Below are 14459 nucleotides of genomic sequence, written 5' to 3'. Positions count from 1 at the left end.
CAGCAGCTTGAGCAGAGATGCCCAGACTTCCCTCTCCCCAGCCACTTCTTCTAGCTCTTCCGGGAGAATCCTGAGGCATTCCCAGGCCAGCCGGGAGACATAGCCCCTCCAGCGTGCCCTGGGTCTTCCCCTGAGCCTCCTCCTGGTTGGACGTACCCGGAAACACCTCACCAGGGAGGTGTCCAGGAGGCATCCTGATCAGATGCCCGAGCCACCTCATCTGACTCCTCTCGATGTGGAGGAGCAGCGGCTCTACTCTGAGCTCCTCCCGGATGACCAAGCTTCTCACCCTATCTTTAAGGGAAAGCCCAGACACCCTGGGGAAGAAACTCATTTCAGCTGCTTGTATTCGCGATCTCGTTCTTTCAGTCACTACCCATAGCTCATGACCATAGGTGAGGGTAGGAACATAAATCGACTGGTAAATTGAAAGCTTTGCCTTACGGCTCAGCTCCTTTTTCACCACGACAGACCAATGCAGAGCCCGCATCACTGCGGACGCCGCACCAATCCGCCTGTCGATCTCACGCTCCATTCTTTCCTCACTCGTGAACAAGACCCCGAGATACTTGAACTCCTCCACTTGGGGCAGGATCTCGCTACCAACCCTGAGAGGGCACTCCACCCTTTTCCGGCTGAGGACCATGGTCTCGGATTTGGAGGTGCTGATTCCCATCCCAGCCGCTTCACACTCAGCTGCGAACCAATCCAGTGAGAGCTGAAGATAACGGCCTGATGAAGCAAACAGGACAACATCATCTGCAAAAAGCAGTGACCCAATCCTGAGTCCACCAAACCGGACCCCCTCAACACCCTGGCTGCACCTAGAAATTCTGTCCATAAAAGTTATGAACAGAATCGGTGACAAAGGGCAGCCCTGGCGGAGTCCAATTCTCACTGGAAACGGTATGTTAAACTTGTCTTTTTAAAACGGGCCACTTCATTAATGTTTAAAACATGTTACATATGGCACACAATGAATTATTTTTCTTAAACACCCTCTTTAAAGTGAATTTGTGAATTTCCCCTTGGGATTAATAAAGTGTGTGTGTGTCTCTGTCTGTCTGTGTCTGTCTGTCTGTCTGTCTATCTATCTATCTATCTATCTATCTATCTATCTATCTATCTATCTATCTATCTATCTATCTATCTATCTATCTATCAAGTGCATTTCATATATAGATTGTATCCATATATAGTTTAGCTGGATTACACTTACACGTGGCATCATGTCCGAATAGAGGTTGGGTGGACTCCCCACATATGCACTGCAGTTCAGGGTTTGGTGGTTGCTCACATTTTTCTCCGCACACAGAGCACTGCAGCCACTAAACTTGTACATAGAATGGGGAGAGGTTTCTTGCAATTACCCAACAAGAAAATGTGAAAAGAAGTTGACATGACTTCACTGCCCTAGAGATGTTTAGTGTTTTAGCATAATGGTATAAACATTTGACAGCTTCACAAAGGAAAGGGTAGCTTGACATGAGACATGTCACTGTTCTTTCTTTTTAAAGCTGTATGAATGTCATTGCTGGCAACTCTTCTGTGGTTTACCTGAATGCTGCCGCTGCCCTACACAACTCTTTTGTCTTTTCTGCAGACTAAATTGTTGCATTTGGAGTGAAAATGCATTTGGATTTCCACTCGGGTTAATGTGGCTGTTGGTAAAGGAAATGCTCCACTGCTGAATCCAAGGATAACAAAGTATTTGTAATTAAGTTATGGTTTTTCTGCATTTTAAAAATTACTTTAGGTTTTTTAATTTTTAAAAATGGTTGATCGTTCAATGTTTTAATAAAAAAAGGCACAACCACACCCTAAACACCCAGAGGCAATCAAGCCATGCAGTCATGAGTTCAAGGAAAGAAGTTTTTATTCAAACAAAATTCCTTCTGCAGGTTTTCAATCACCCGATAAATCAGTCACAATTCTGTTTTGTTTCATTTTTTTCCTTTTTCACCTCCACTCTCCTCTGAGCAAGCTGTGTCTACTTTCATCCAACACTGACTGCTGGATGAGGTGAAGTGGCTGCTTTTTGACACAAACCGTGCAGTAGTTCTGGTGCAACAGCATTGCCACCTAGAAGCTCCCAGCAGCTCCCCCAAGCGACACCTGAGAACCCCAGCCGGGCTGCCCAGCAAAAGTACAACTCCCAAGTAGACCTGCGGGTGTCCAAATGGGAGCCATACCAGAGACACTGCCACCCAGTGTACTCAGAGAAGTCAAGCCTCCGGAGGCTGTTGCCCGCTGTCCTTCCCTCATAATGTACCACTAACCAACCCGGTCAGGATGTCTGTCTATCTGTGTCATTCCTTTATCATGGCTTTCTGGCCGGGTAAGGAACCATCCACCATGGCAGGGGTGCCATTCAACCTGTGTCTTCTATGACGTGCTTAAGCCAAGCAAGTAGTGAGAAGCTTTTGTTGTTATCAAAAATATCTGCATTAACAAATTCTGTATTTTGGAAATTACTGGTTATTCTTTATCTCACAAAATGTCAACTCATTTTACATTATGATTAAGAAATTCAAGCACTAGCAAAAACAGCTTTTATATAATGAAAACATGCATGCTGTCCTTGAAATGGACTATTGGTTTTGTATTATTATTTTAAAACACACATAGCACTAGCAGTAAACATGTTTTTGTTAATAAATTTAAGTTCAAAAACAAGTGTCTATGTCAAGACTGCAGCAAAATTACAAGTGGGTAAATATCATGACCTGTGTATGAGGACTCACACATACCCTTGAGGAATAAAGGTTGAGAACCAGTGGTCTAGTGGGCTTCGCCTAATGTAAAACATGCAGTATAGATATTTAGGTAATAGGCGGTTGTCTTATATAGGAACTTGGAAGATACAGACCGGATATTAAGAACAAAGTCTGTAGGGATGAAAAAACATATTAAATTATAAATTGGTATAACTTGTATATTGTTACAAGACCCTGATTCATTCAATACCACTCTACTTTCAACTACCTTTTCAACTACTCTCTATTTTTTGAACAACTAACATATTATCTACTTAGATAACAACAAATCAGGATAACAGTCATGCCGCATATACATACCACATTTTTATAGCGTTCACTTTGCTTTTGGAGCAAATGTTTTTTAGATTACATTCTGCATTGAAGCACTTCCTCTGTTCATTGTCTGTGGTCAGATTTTAAAGCAAAGACACTCTGTATTGAAACACTCTAGTGTGAGTGACATACTGTTCATACTTGGCAGTGTTTTAATATAGTAATTAGTTGATCGCAGCCTTTCCATGTGTTAGGTTTATGTAAGAACTAATCCGTCTTTTTCAGCTTTTTGCCATCTAAGTAAATGTTAAGCTGAGCTGATGCAATTCTTATGTTAAAAGATATAATAGTTTTTCTGTTTACCTATCTTTTTCATAAAGAAAAACATACTGCCAAATTGTTGGTGGGTGTGGAATGGCATGGTACCAAAGCTCATTTAGAGGACAGTGGCACAGAATCAAAGCCGTGCTGAAGCAGACAGGTGTCAGATGAAGTCTGGTGGGAGCAGGCTTGAGAAAACATTGACTCCCTTAGGAGTCTGTTTCTTTTGTGCACTATTTAGTATTAAATACAGTTTTCTTTTAGTTATTGTTTGTTCCATAGCTAAATAAATATGGAAACCCTGTAGCTCTGTATTTTTTAATAATTGGGGCTGTGGGGTAGCACAGTGTGTAGCGCTACTGCCTCATGACTCCAGTTATCTGGGTTTGAATTGCACATTTAGCTGTTGTCTATGTGAAGTTTGCTGGTTCTCCTCATGCCAGAGTACGGGGTTCTTGGGTTCCCTCTTGCATCCTTAAAGGCATGTAGATTCTGGGGACAAATAAATATCTATCTATCTATCTATCTATCTATCTATCTATCTATCTATCTATCTATCTATCTATCTATCTATCTATCTATCTATAGATCAATATATATCTAAATAGATATATATCTATCTATATCTAAATAGATGTATATCACAATCTGATTGTATGGTTGGTTACCTACCAGGTAACGCTTGTGGTTGGTCTGCAAGTCAGCAAACATCCGCCACGGTACAATCAGATTGTGATTCAGACTACGAATGCCATGAATGTAATTACCCCGATCTACATGCTGTCAAATAAATGAACCACACACCGTGGCGCAACGTAAGAGGCTTCGCCTCTAGCGCTGACATCCGAGGTTTGATTCCCCGAGAGGGGGTGCAGTGAGTGTGTATGCCTGATGAGCCCAGAATTAGGGTGAAACACGTGTTGCGTACTCTTTGCATTATTTGACAGTAAACTATTCAACCATTCTGTGCTCTGCTTCTCGCAACTGAAAGAGGACTCCGTGGCGGATGTTTGCCGACTACCACCCATACAATCAGATTGTGATTCAGACTACAAGTGCCATAAATATATATATATTGTGAGCCACTAGGGGGTGTACCGCCGCCCTAACCCAGACACAGACAGGCAGGAGACAGGTTTTGCCACACTCCACATGTTTATTTACAGTTTTACCAGTCCATAATACCAGTAAACACAACGCAACACACCAACACCATTCAGCCTTTGCTTGTCACCAGTCCTTCTCCCTCCACTCCTCTTCAGGCTATGTCCTCTCCTCCCGACTCTGGCCACTTATGGAGTGAGGCAGCTCCTTTTTATAGGGCACCTGGATGGACTCCAGGTGCCTAACGAGCTTCTTCCGGCCACACTTCTGGGTGTGGCGGAAGCATGACCAAATAAGGCCCTGGAAAGGCCCATGCGCCCCCTAGAAACCAAGGGGGCTGCCCTCTATTGGCTCGGGGAAAAAACTATCCAGATAATCCTCTTTCCCCGGGTCCTTACAGACTTTGGGCGTCCTGGCTGGACAAGGGCCCTGGCCATCCGCCACAATATATACAGTATATGTATGTATGTATGTATGTATGTATGCATGCATATATATATATATATATATATATATATATATATATATATAAAAATATCTGCGTATTGTCAACTTTACATTAGACATGTGTGACTGAGAGTGCAGTTTTGTCCATGAGAGGGCCCAGTGCTGCCAGTATAGGCTCTGGCACTGAACTGAAGTTATCAAGTCTGAGCATGTGAATAATTTGTTTTAAATTTAACACATAATAACTTTACATTTTAAAGTGTTAATAGTTACTACTATATTAAATGCAGGGAAGTAGGACAGCTAAAACTGCAAGCCACTGTTCATTTTTCTATGTGAACTCATAACCCAGTGTAGTCTGTTCCCTATTTTCAGGGCTCTGCAATTAGACTAGTTTTGTTATCTCATTTCCAGCTTTGTAGTCTTTCTTAGAGCTTGGTGCCCATTATAGTTTCTGACGGCAAAAGTAGTGATTTAGTGTGCAGCGTAAGTTTCCACAGCCTTGGAGGTAGCAGTAGGTCACTGAGAAGCAATTCCACTGTGCTTACAGGAGCAAACTTTGTGCCTGTAAAGGTCTAAAAATTTGACAGCTACTGCAACAGAAAAAAAAAAAAAACTTGATCTAGCTGTGTGAAATTAAAGCTATAGTTACAGTACATGAAGCCAGAAATAAAAAGAGTGAATTCTGCTCTGTAATTATTTGCCTTCCTTCAAGGATATGCTTTATATGTGACACACAATATTCTAGATAAAATGGCATGTACAATGCAAGCTTTTTGTTTCTTGAGTTTCTTTGTGTGAGTGCTTACTGTACACACCTGTATGAGCACAATCAGTGAATATGACTCTTTTCTGTTCTTTTCATGTTTAAATTTTGAGATGCATAAGTGCTTGACGAAAATAAAAAAAATAATCTTGGATTATCAGAGTAGTGGGATACCTAGCTACAATAGTATAAGCCGGAGTTCCCAAAAAAGTACCTTCTGTTGGCAAGCAGCTTCAAAGCTAGCGGTATTACAATTCCATTTTTCTTTTGGGTTGTGAGCATTGCATATTGTTTCCGACTGCACGAATTGTCTACTCAATCCATCTTAAACTGCATAGATCTTGTATTCTGTTCCTTGAGAACCACTGGGGACTGCTGTTCTTATGCAGATAAAGTATATGAGTTTTAGGACCTAGGGAGCAATTAGTTGTAAACTGCTAGGATCTTGTGCACTGGTCTATAACAGCCATAATCATTTTTTTCTTCACTCATTAAGGTTGTGTTTAAATATCTCATGCAGCATCGCGTGCAAGGCAAGAACCAACCTTTGTAAGGGACTCTCACATAACATACCCATATTTACTGATACTGTGGTAATTTACTGCAGTGTTGCCAGTTTGCCTAATGTGTATGTTTTTGTCATATAGAAGGAAACATTGTACAAAGGGAAATATCCAAAGATTCCGAGGTGTTGTGATATAGAGTCAAAAACATGGGAAATGAAGTCTCTAAAAAACCCACAGAGCAGGCCAGGACCTTCCCTGGCCAGCCACGAGGGGACTATCTCTAAGGTGGCAAGTTCCTAAAACTACTACTTGCAAGTAATGGAGTGCATAGGCTTGACAATGGGTTGCTTACTTTAAAGTTCGAAACATGTAGTACTGTCTCATAATTCACAATAATTCCTTATAAGGTAGGAACACTGTAAAAACTAACTAAAACGGCAAAGGGAATCTTTATAATAAAGATGCTTACTGAAATAAGGTGAAAATCAGGCAAATAGACGGAAAAAATGCTCTAAAGAGTAGAAACGAGTTGCCTAAAAGGCAATCCAATGCTAACAAATCCCAGTACATATTCTGAATAGCAGAATACACAGATAGAAGGGGTATAATCACAAAAACCAGTAAATTCAATGAAATGGCAATGCTTTCAATTAACTCTTTCTTCATTCAGTGATCCTCTACCAGATCATTCGCTGTGTCTGATTTATAAAGCCAAATTAAGGTCCCAACAGGTGGCCCGCCTCCTGGAGCTCCACCCACAAACAACAAGGAATGGACATGATAAACAAGTAATAAACATAAAAACACAAAAGCATTAAACATAAATAAAAAATTAACAAAAACAGAAGATAAACAGAAAATAAATACACACCAGGGAAATAAACCCTGGCTGTAGCACAACACGGAGAAAATGAGCACACTCTTATCTGTACAGAAGTTGGAGACAGCAAAGCTAAACACTACACCACCATTGTGCCCAAAAAGCAATTCCAGTTGAAATTTTAACAAGTTTTTGTTTGGCTGCTTATGTTGTACTTATTACATTTACATTGTCTGTATCTTATATATTCATTTAACCAATTAGTGGCCTGAATTGATGTACAATAACGCAAAGCAAAGTGTATAGCTTTGAAACAATAGTGCACTGTTTTTTGTCTTTTTAGATTTTCTTTAGATATATGTATAGAAACACTTGTAAATTCATTTGCCAATGCCAACAGATATTTCTTCAGATACAGCTTTTATGACCATGTGCAGGGTGAGCCAAAAGAAGTCCCACGTTTCAAACGTTTATTCTACAAAAACGCTACAAGATAATATACATTTCATTACGATACAAGAAAGGGTATACAAAATAGATTTTTTTCACTGTATTTTAAAAATGATGTCTTCAAGGTGGTGGCCATCAGTAGCAATACACTCTTTGAGACGATTTCTGAACGCTTCGCATGAATTGTTTGATCTTTTCAAAGGGATTAGCGGTGATTTGGTGGCAAATAGCATCCTTGAGGGCTTTAAGGTTTTGAGGTCGGTGTGTGTATACCTTCGACTTGAGATAGCCCCACAAGAAGAAGTTGCATGGAGCGAGATCAGATGAATGTGAAGACCACCCGACATTGCCGCACGGGGAGATCAGCTTCCCCAGAAATATCTCCCGCAAAACTTGCATGGATCTCTGCGCTGTATCAGCTGTTGCTCCATCCTGTTGAAACCAGGCATCCACCACATCCATTTCTTCCAGTTGGGGCCACAAAAAGTTCTCTAGCATTTCAGTCTAACGTGCTGACATGACCATGAACGCTTTCCCCCAACCCCCCCCCCCTCAAAAAAAGACCTACAATGCCAAATTCTGCAATGGCAAATTAAACTTTAACACGCTCACTGTGCAGGGGTCTCTGATGAAGTTCACGGGGATTGGTTTCAGCCCAGTAGGGAAAGTTTTGCTTATTTACCCGACCATTCAAATGGAAATTCGCCTTGTCGCTTCACATGATAATAGCATCTCGATGAATGGTTTGCAGAATGTCCGCACACAACTCTCTACAGCTCTCCCAGTCACTCTCAGTGAGTTCCTACACTACCATCATTTTGTATGGATGGAAATTAAGGTCCTCATGCAAAATCAGAGACGTGATGGAAATGCGTAAGGAAGAAGTACGCTGAAAGTCTGGGAGACTGCATAATGGATGCCCTTACAGCTTGGATGTTTTCAGGCGTTCGTACAGTCAGAGGACAGCCTGGAGATTTTCTGTTCAATGTTGTACCTGTCTGTCTGTCTTTAGCCACCCACTGAAGAATTATTTTCCGATTTGGGATGTCACCGTTAGGAGGAATGCTGAAGTGCGTTCGGAAGGTGCATGGGTATTGATGATGGATTTGTTGTTTTTGTAGAACGCTTCAACAGCGAAAGCATGGTGCACACTTAACCAGGACTTGTTGCAGACTAAAAACTATAGAAGGGATCGCCTATCAAAGGACACTCACCCCCAACCCACTCGGCTGCCTCTACCTCGCGCAATGACCTTGAGAAATGTGGTACTTCATTTTGGCTCACCCTGTAGTTTTGACTTCTACCTCAGCTAATTAAGGGGAAGTAAATTTAAGGGTGTACTCACACTAGCAATTTGATCTGAGCCTGAGCATGTTTGTCGGCATGTAACCCTCCCCAGAGATTAGTTCGTTTGACCTTCTGTGATCATTCCATGCCGTGGCCTTCTTGGAAGAGATGGGCCCGATGCACAGCTCAGTAGAATCCGGGAACAGTGTGATCTTTAAACGTGCCCGATCACGGAACACAGTCATAACATCAGTGATGCAACGTCATTTCATTCAATACCATTTGAGTTAAAAACAGGTTTTTATTCTCACCTTATAAATGTACGTGAATTGTAGTCGGCAAGAAAAGCTCCAAATTCCTCCCTTAACATCATTTGTCTCCAGAAAAATCTCATGTACAGCATGATTAGCACCAAAACTCTGCGCTGGACACTATAAATCTGTAAGAGGGAAGAGCATTGTTCTACTCTACATGACTCCAAAAAAACCACATGCATGCTGTCACTTTATGTTTGGATCTTGTTTTAGCTTTACACAAACTCTCACGGTGATGACGAAAGCGTGCCTGGGCCCAGAAAGTTAAAGCGCAGTGTGAGTGCAGGCCGTTGGGGAAGTAGGGAAGGCGGACAGTCATGCTCGGGCATGGCATGGTATGGAACAAACACGCCTGATAGTGTGAGTACATCCTAAAACTGAAGCCAGAAAGAATTTCTTTAAACAAAGAGTTGTGGGACTCTGAGACAAACTACCAAGACATTGAGTTGAAGCAGAAACCTTGAGAATCTTTAAGAAGTGTCTAAATGAGATATTGGAACAGCTTAGCTACTAGCTAAACAGATGAGCTTGATGGACTGAATGGTCTCGTTCTCGTTTGTCAAATTTCTTATGTGCTCTGCAGTTTTTTTCATTTTATTACTCAGTTTTCATCTGTAATTGTTGGTTTTAGGCTCTAATTGATGACATTAATTATAACTAATAAACTCAAATACAAATGTGAAAAAGGTCATTTTGATTTCAAAATGCTAAAATAAATTTTCCCATTCACATCATGCTGTAATGCTGCATTCGTCATGCGGCAGAGCTTGGGAAGTCAGAAGTCACAATCGCGTCATTTGCAATCTCCACACTTTCACGCATCTCAGGTTTGAAAGTAAACATGGATACCCCTATGACAGCTGGTGTTTCGACAACAAATAGCTCTATAGTCCGGATCACAGAAGAAACCAAAGAGCAAGGAAGGTGCAAAAAGTATTTTGTCACGTCTTACAAAAGATATTTATGCTCCTGGCCATGATAAACAATACTGTTTCTGTTTGGAAGCTGGACTAAACAACCATTGAGCGTAATGTATGAACAGTAGTGTATATCAAGCTAACATTGGTTAGTCCATTACTGTTTGTTCTGGTAATGATAATGTTAACCTTCTCAATATTCAGTATGACTTGGGGGCTTTGCGCTTCGAACATCTAAAAGCCTGTACAGCAGCTGTCCTTTTGTCTCACTGTCTTTTGTCTCGTGGGACAAAGTGTCTCTGAGAAGGTCACGTCTCGATCCAAGATTTTTTTATATAATGGAGAGGTATATTAAGGTGATTCATTTTAAATAAATTATTCCAACAAATAAATTAAACCTATAAAGTTTTACTGTACTTCCTGATTGCAGTATACATTGCCATTTTGGATTGACATCATAATCAGATAAATTCTGAGTTTGGGGCACGTTTTCTTTCTGTTTTCAGAGTCTGAGATCAGAAATTTCGAGTTTCAGGTTTATGTCGAATGCAGCGTAAGAACCTGAATCAGTTTGAAGTTGACTCAGATCTTTACTTCATATATGGACCTCAGTGTGTCTTGGTCAATCAGTTGTGTTTTGGATATGATAAAATTATGAAAGAAGCTGGTGTATACATAGCCAAAGAGTCATAAATGTCTCGTGCTCATTGTAGATTATTTAGATCTCATTCATTGTTTATTGGCAGCTGAAGTGGTTTCTCACTTTGTCTCTTAAGAAGATGTGGTTCTTTTGGAATTGTATCTTTTATTGTGAAGCTCCCTTATTCATTGCTGAGTCAAACGGTGAAGTTCTCGATTTACCAGTCAATCTACATCCCTATCCTCATCTAATCTAACGACCGAAAGAATGAGATCATGGGTACAAGCTGCCAAAATGAACTTTCTCCACAGAGTGGCTGGGCTCTCAACTTAGAGACCGAGTGAGAAGCACTGACATTCTTGGAGGTGCTTGGAGTAGGGGTACTGACCATTCACATCGAGAGGAGCCAGCTGAAATGGTTCAGACTCTGATACAGATGCCCTCTGGACACTGCTCTGTGGAGGTTTTAAGGGCGTGACCAGCTGGGAGGAGACCCTTGCGAAGACCCAGGGCTTGCTGAGAGAATTATATTTCCCAGATGGGCTGAGAACATTTTGGGATCCCACAGTATGAGCTGGGGAAAGGACATTTGGGCCTTACTGCTAAGACTGTTGCCCCCGCGACCCAGTTTTGGTTAAGTGGTGGAACATGGCTGGATGGAGCACCCTATTCCTGTAACAAGTTCTATATTTCTGATGCTGGATGGTATAGTGGTACATACTAGTTACTGTTCCCACTTCATAGCACTTGGATCTAATTGGATTCCCATCTGGGTTGCCCTCTGTGTTCAGCTTGCATGATCTTCCATTGTTCTTATAACATTTCTTGAAGAAAGGGTTTGGGTTTTGTGCCACAGGCCAAAGATTGCCAGCTCTAAATTGGTCCACTGTGAGTCCACTGTAAGTATGACATGGGGTTTATTGGCGTCCAGTCCAGTGTTCGTTCCTGACTTGCTCCTTTTGCAGCTGGATAAGACACTGGCTGCCAGTTGACACTATGCTGTAAAGTATATTTCAGATAATAAATGAACAAATGGATAATTTTCTAAGGTTCTGTTGTGCTTAGCAGATGACTTTTTGAAGCAGTTTAGATTTCCAAATTCCATCAATCAATTCATTTACACATTAATTTACACTGGCATTCATTGTGAATGGTGCTATATATAAAATAAATAAAAACAGTCAACTTAGCTTAATTGATAACTATAAACTAGTCTTGTGGGAGTGTGTGACTAAATTTGTCCTATAGCATGTTGGGCTTGTGCCAGGTGCTACTGGGAAATGTATGCACTGTACTTGTGCGTATATGCAAGTTTGTGTGCATAAAGCAAGTTTGCAAATAATAATGATGAGTGAATTTTAATTTTAGCAATCTAAGCTCCATCTGCAGTCCAAACATTCATTGGTACTTTTTAAAAATTATTTCAGTTTGACTGTTTGTGGGAAAATAAAGACCAATTTGAATTCTGATTACAGCAGAAATCTTGAACCTTGGATATACTTAACATGTGTCATCTGTTGTTCATTTTTAAGTCTGTTAGAGTTAAAATAGCTTCATACTTATTTAGTTCCCAGGCACAAGTTTAGCATGAGCTGCACAAGTTCCATGTTCTAGTCTTCAGCCTCTCGAAAGCTCTCAGCACCCAAGAGTACCAGAGTCTGAAACAGATTCATATGAAAAAGCATTCGGTTCACATAATGATGGTCTGTATTTCTACATTTGTACACATTTGTCAGGCTTCTTTTTTTGTAATGCCCATTTACTTTTCCCACATACTGGATATAATTTTCAACCTGTGTGCTTATATTTAGTAATGCAAAATAATAATTTACGTGAAAGAAATGTAAGAGAAAAAAGCTTGAGACTACTGTATCCATTAGTCCATCGATTTTCAGAACTCTGTGCAATCCTAAATCATGCATTCCCGATTGTACTATCAATTACATAAAAGTCATATTGTACCCACTTCTGTGTTTTATTTCGTTTTCTGGTTTCCACTGATTTTAGGTTTACTCTCTGTCCTCTTGTTTCCATGCTGTCTTGTGCTTGTGCACATTTTTCTTTTTTCTAATATGAAAACCCTTGTACTTAAATAAGATGAAACGTTTTAGCAAAGCAAAAGGAGCCTATTGCAACAGGTTTGTATTGCACCCACTAGTCCTTGAAGTACAACTTGAATTTGTCACCTTGTTCTCACCAGCCTGTTTGCTGATCTCACTTTCCTTAAGCATTAGGGAGCCACTGTTGTCCTTCTTCAATTTGAAGTATTAATATTACAGTATGTACCTTGTAATACATTCATGAGTAATCTTTGTCAATCCATAATAACCCTCCTGTGTGGGATGTGTAATGGTATCTTGTTGTTTTGAGGAAGTACAGTATGATGTAGTGAACAAGGAATTGGACTTTAAACCACAAGGTGACTGTCTCAGTTTCTACCTCCAAATGATTTAAGGAGAGCATTCAGTCCATCAGTCTCTTTTGCTTAGTTAATAGCTAAGCCGTCCTGATATCTCATCCAGATCCATCTTAAAGGTTGTCAAGGTTTCTGCTTAAACTACATGTCTCAGTAGTTTGCTCCAGATTCCTAAAACTCTTTGCATAAAGAGGTACTTCCTGGTTTTAGTCCTAAGTACACTTTTCCTTAACTCCACCAGTGTCCTCAAGTATGTGATTTATCTTTAAGTTAAAAGAATCTAGCTGCATCAATGCCTTTGAGAATTTTAAAGACTTGGCTTAGGTTCCCAATGCAGTCTCCTCTGCTTGAGACTAAACAGGTTTAACTCTGAGTCTGTCACAGTAGGACATGTCCTTCAGTCACTGGCTTCACTTGGTTGCTCTCCTCTGCACAGCTTCAAGTGCTGCTCTGTCTTTCTTATAGTGTGGTATCCAGAACTGTAGACAACACTCCAGATGTGCTCTCATTACTGCATTGTATAGTCTGATCATAACGTCCCTTTCTTTAAATTCAGCAGTTTTTTCAATGTAACCTAACATTTTATTTGCCTTTGAACCGCTTCTGTGTTTTGCTTAGATCAAGTTTTCTCAACCACTGGGCTGCTGGATGGGGGGGTCACAAGTTGAGAATGGTCAAGAAACACTTGTTTAGATGATAAAAACGTTGTGTCAACATAAACCCTTAAAACGTTTCCAGAAGTTGTTCCCTTTAGAATGGTATTTCTCATCTTGTATTCATAATGGATGTTCCTTTTTCATCTGGTGTCACATATCTCACTCACTGTGTTAAGTTTTGCATGTATATGTTCTCAGTGCCACACTGTGGAATCCCCTTTTGGCTGATGAAAAGTTGTGAAGTTTTTTTTTTTTCCCATCTGCATTGTTGGGTTGTCTCAGCTTAGTTCATTCACACTTTGAATTCATTATTAATATTTAGCTGCTTTAAGAACCTAGTTTGATTTGTTCAAGGTGTGTAAATAAATGTATGTATCTGAATGTTTGCATATTGTTTTGTATAATGTGTGTTTGTTTTAATATTTGCAATTGGGGGCTTTAAAATGAAATAGTACCATGTAAGAACACTGAACTGAACTGGTTTCATGCTTCATTGATAATTTTTATGTATGTGTACACATTGGTGAGCCATTCCCAAAGTTGTTTTTATTTACTGGTGATGTGTTTATATGTTGGCATTTGGTGTTGCATTTTATTCTTGTGAGTTTTTTTAAAGCTAACTGTGGTGCTGTGCAGCATAAAACCCATGCTATAAAAGTGATCAGCTCTATGATGCTGTAAGTTTTAAGTTAAATGGATGTGTGTGGATTTGCCAGTTTTTCCTTTTAAATTAACATGCATAACAAATCCTACTTTCATACTCTTTGCTTATATGTATGCACT

At 40.3% G+C, this 14459-nt stretch overlaps 1 protein-coding gene across 1 annotated transcript in view; it reads left to right on the top strand.

Annotated features, from left to right (window-relative positions):
• Nucleotides 1–14459, top strand: part of mideasb (mitotic deacetylase associated SANT domain protein b) — a 106066-nt gene that overhangs the window by 25417 nt on the left and 66190 nt on the right. The gene's annotated exons all lie outside the window — the stretch shown is intronic.

The sequence above is a fragment of the Erpetoichthys calabaricus genome, chromosome 16 (assembly GCF_900747795.2).
Source record: "Erpetoichthys calabaricus chromosome 16, fErpCal1.3, whole genome shotgun sequence".
NCBI lineage: Eukaryota > Metazoa > Chordata > Cladistia > Polypteriformes > Polypteridae > Erpetoichthys > Erpetoichthys calabaricus.
Note: the sequence above shows the minus strand (reverse complement) of the source record. Positions and strands in the feature narration are given on the sequence as shown.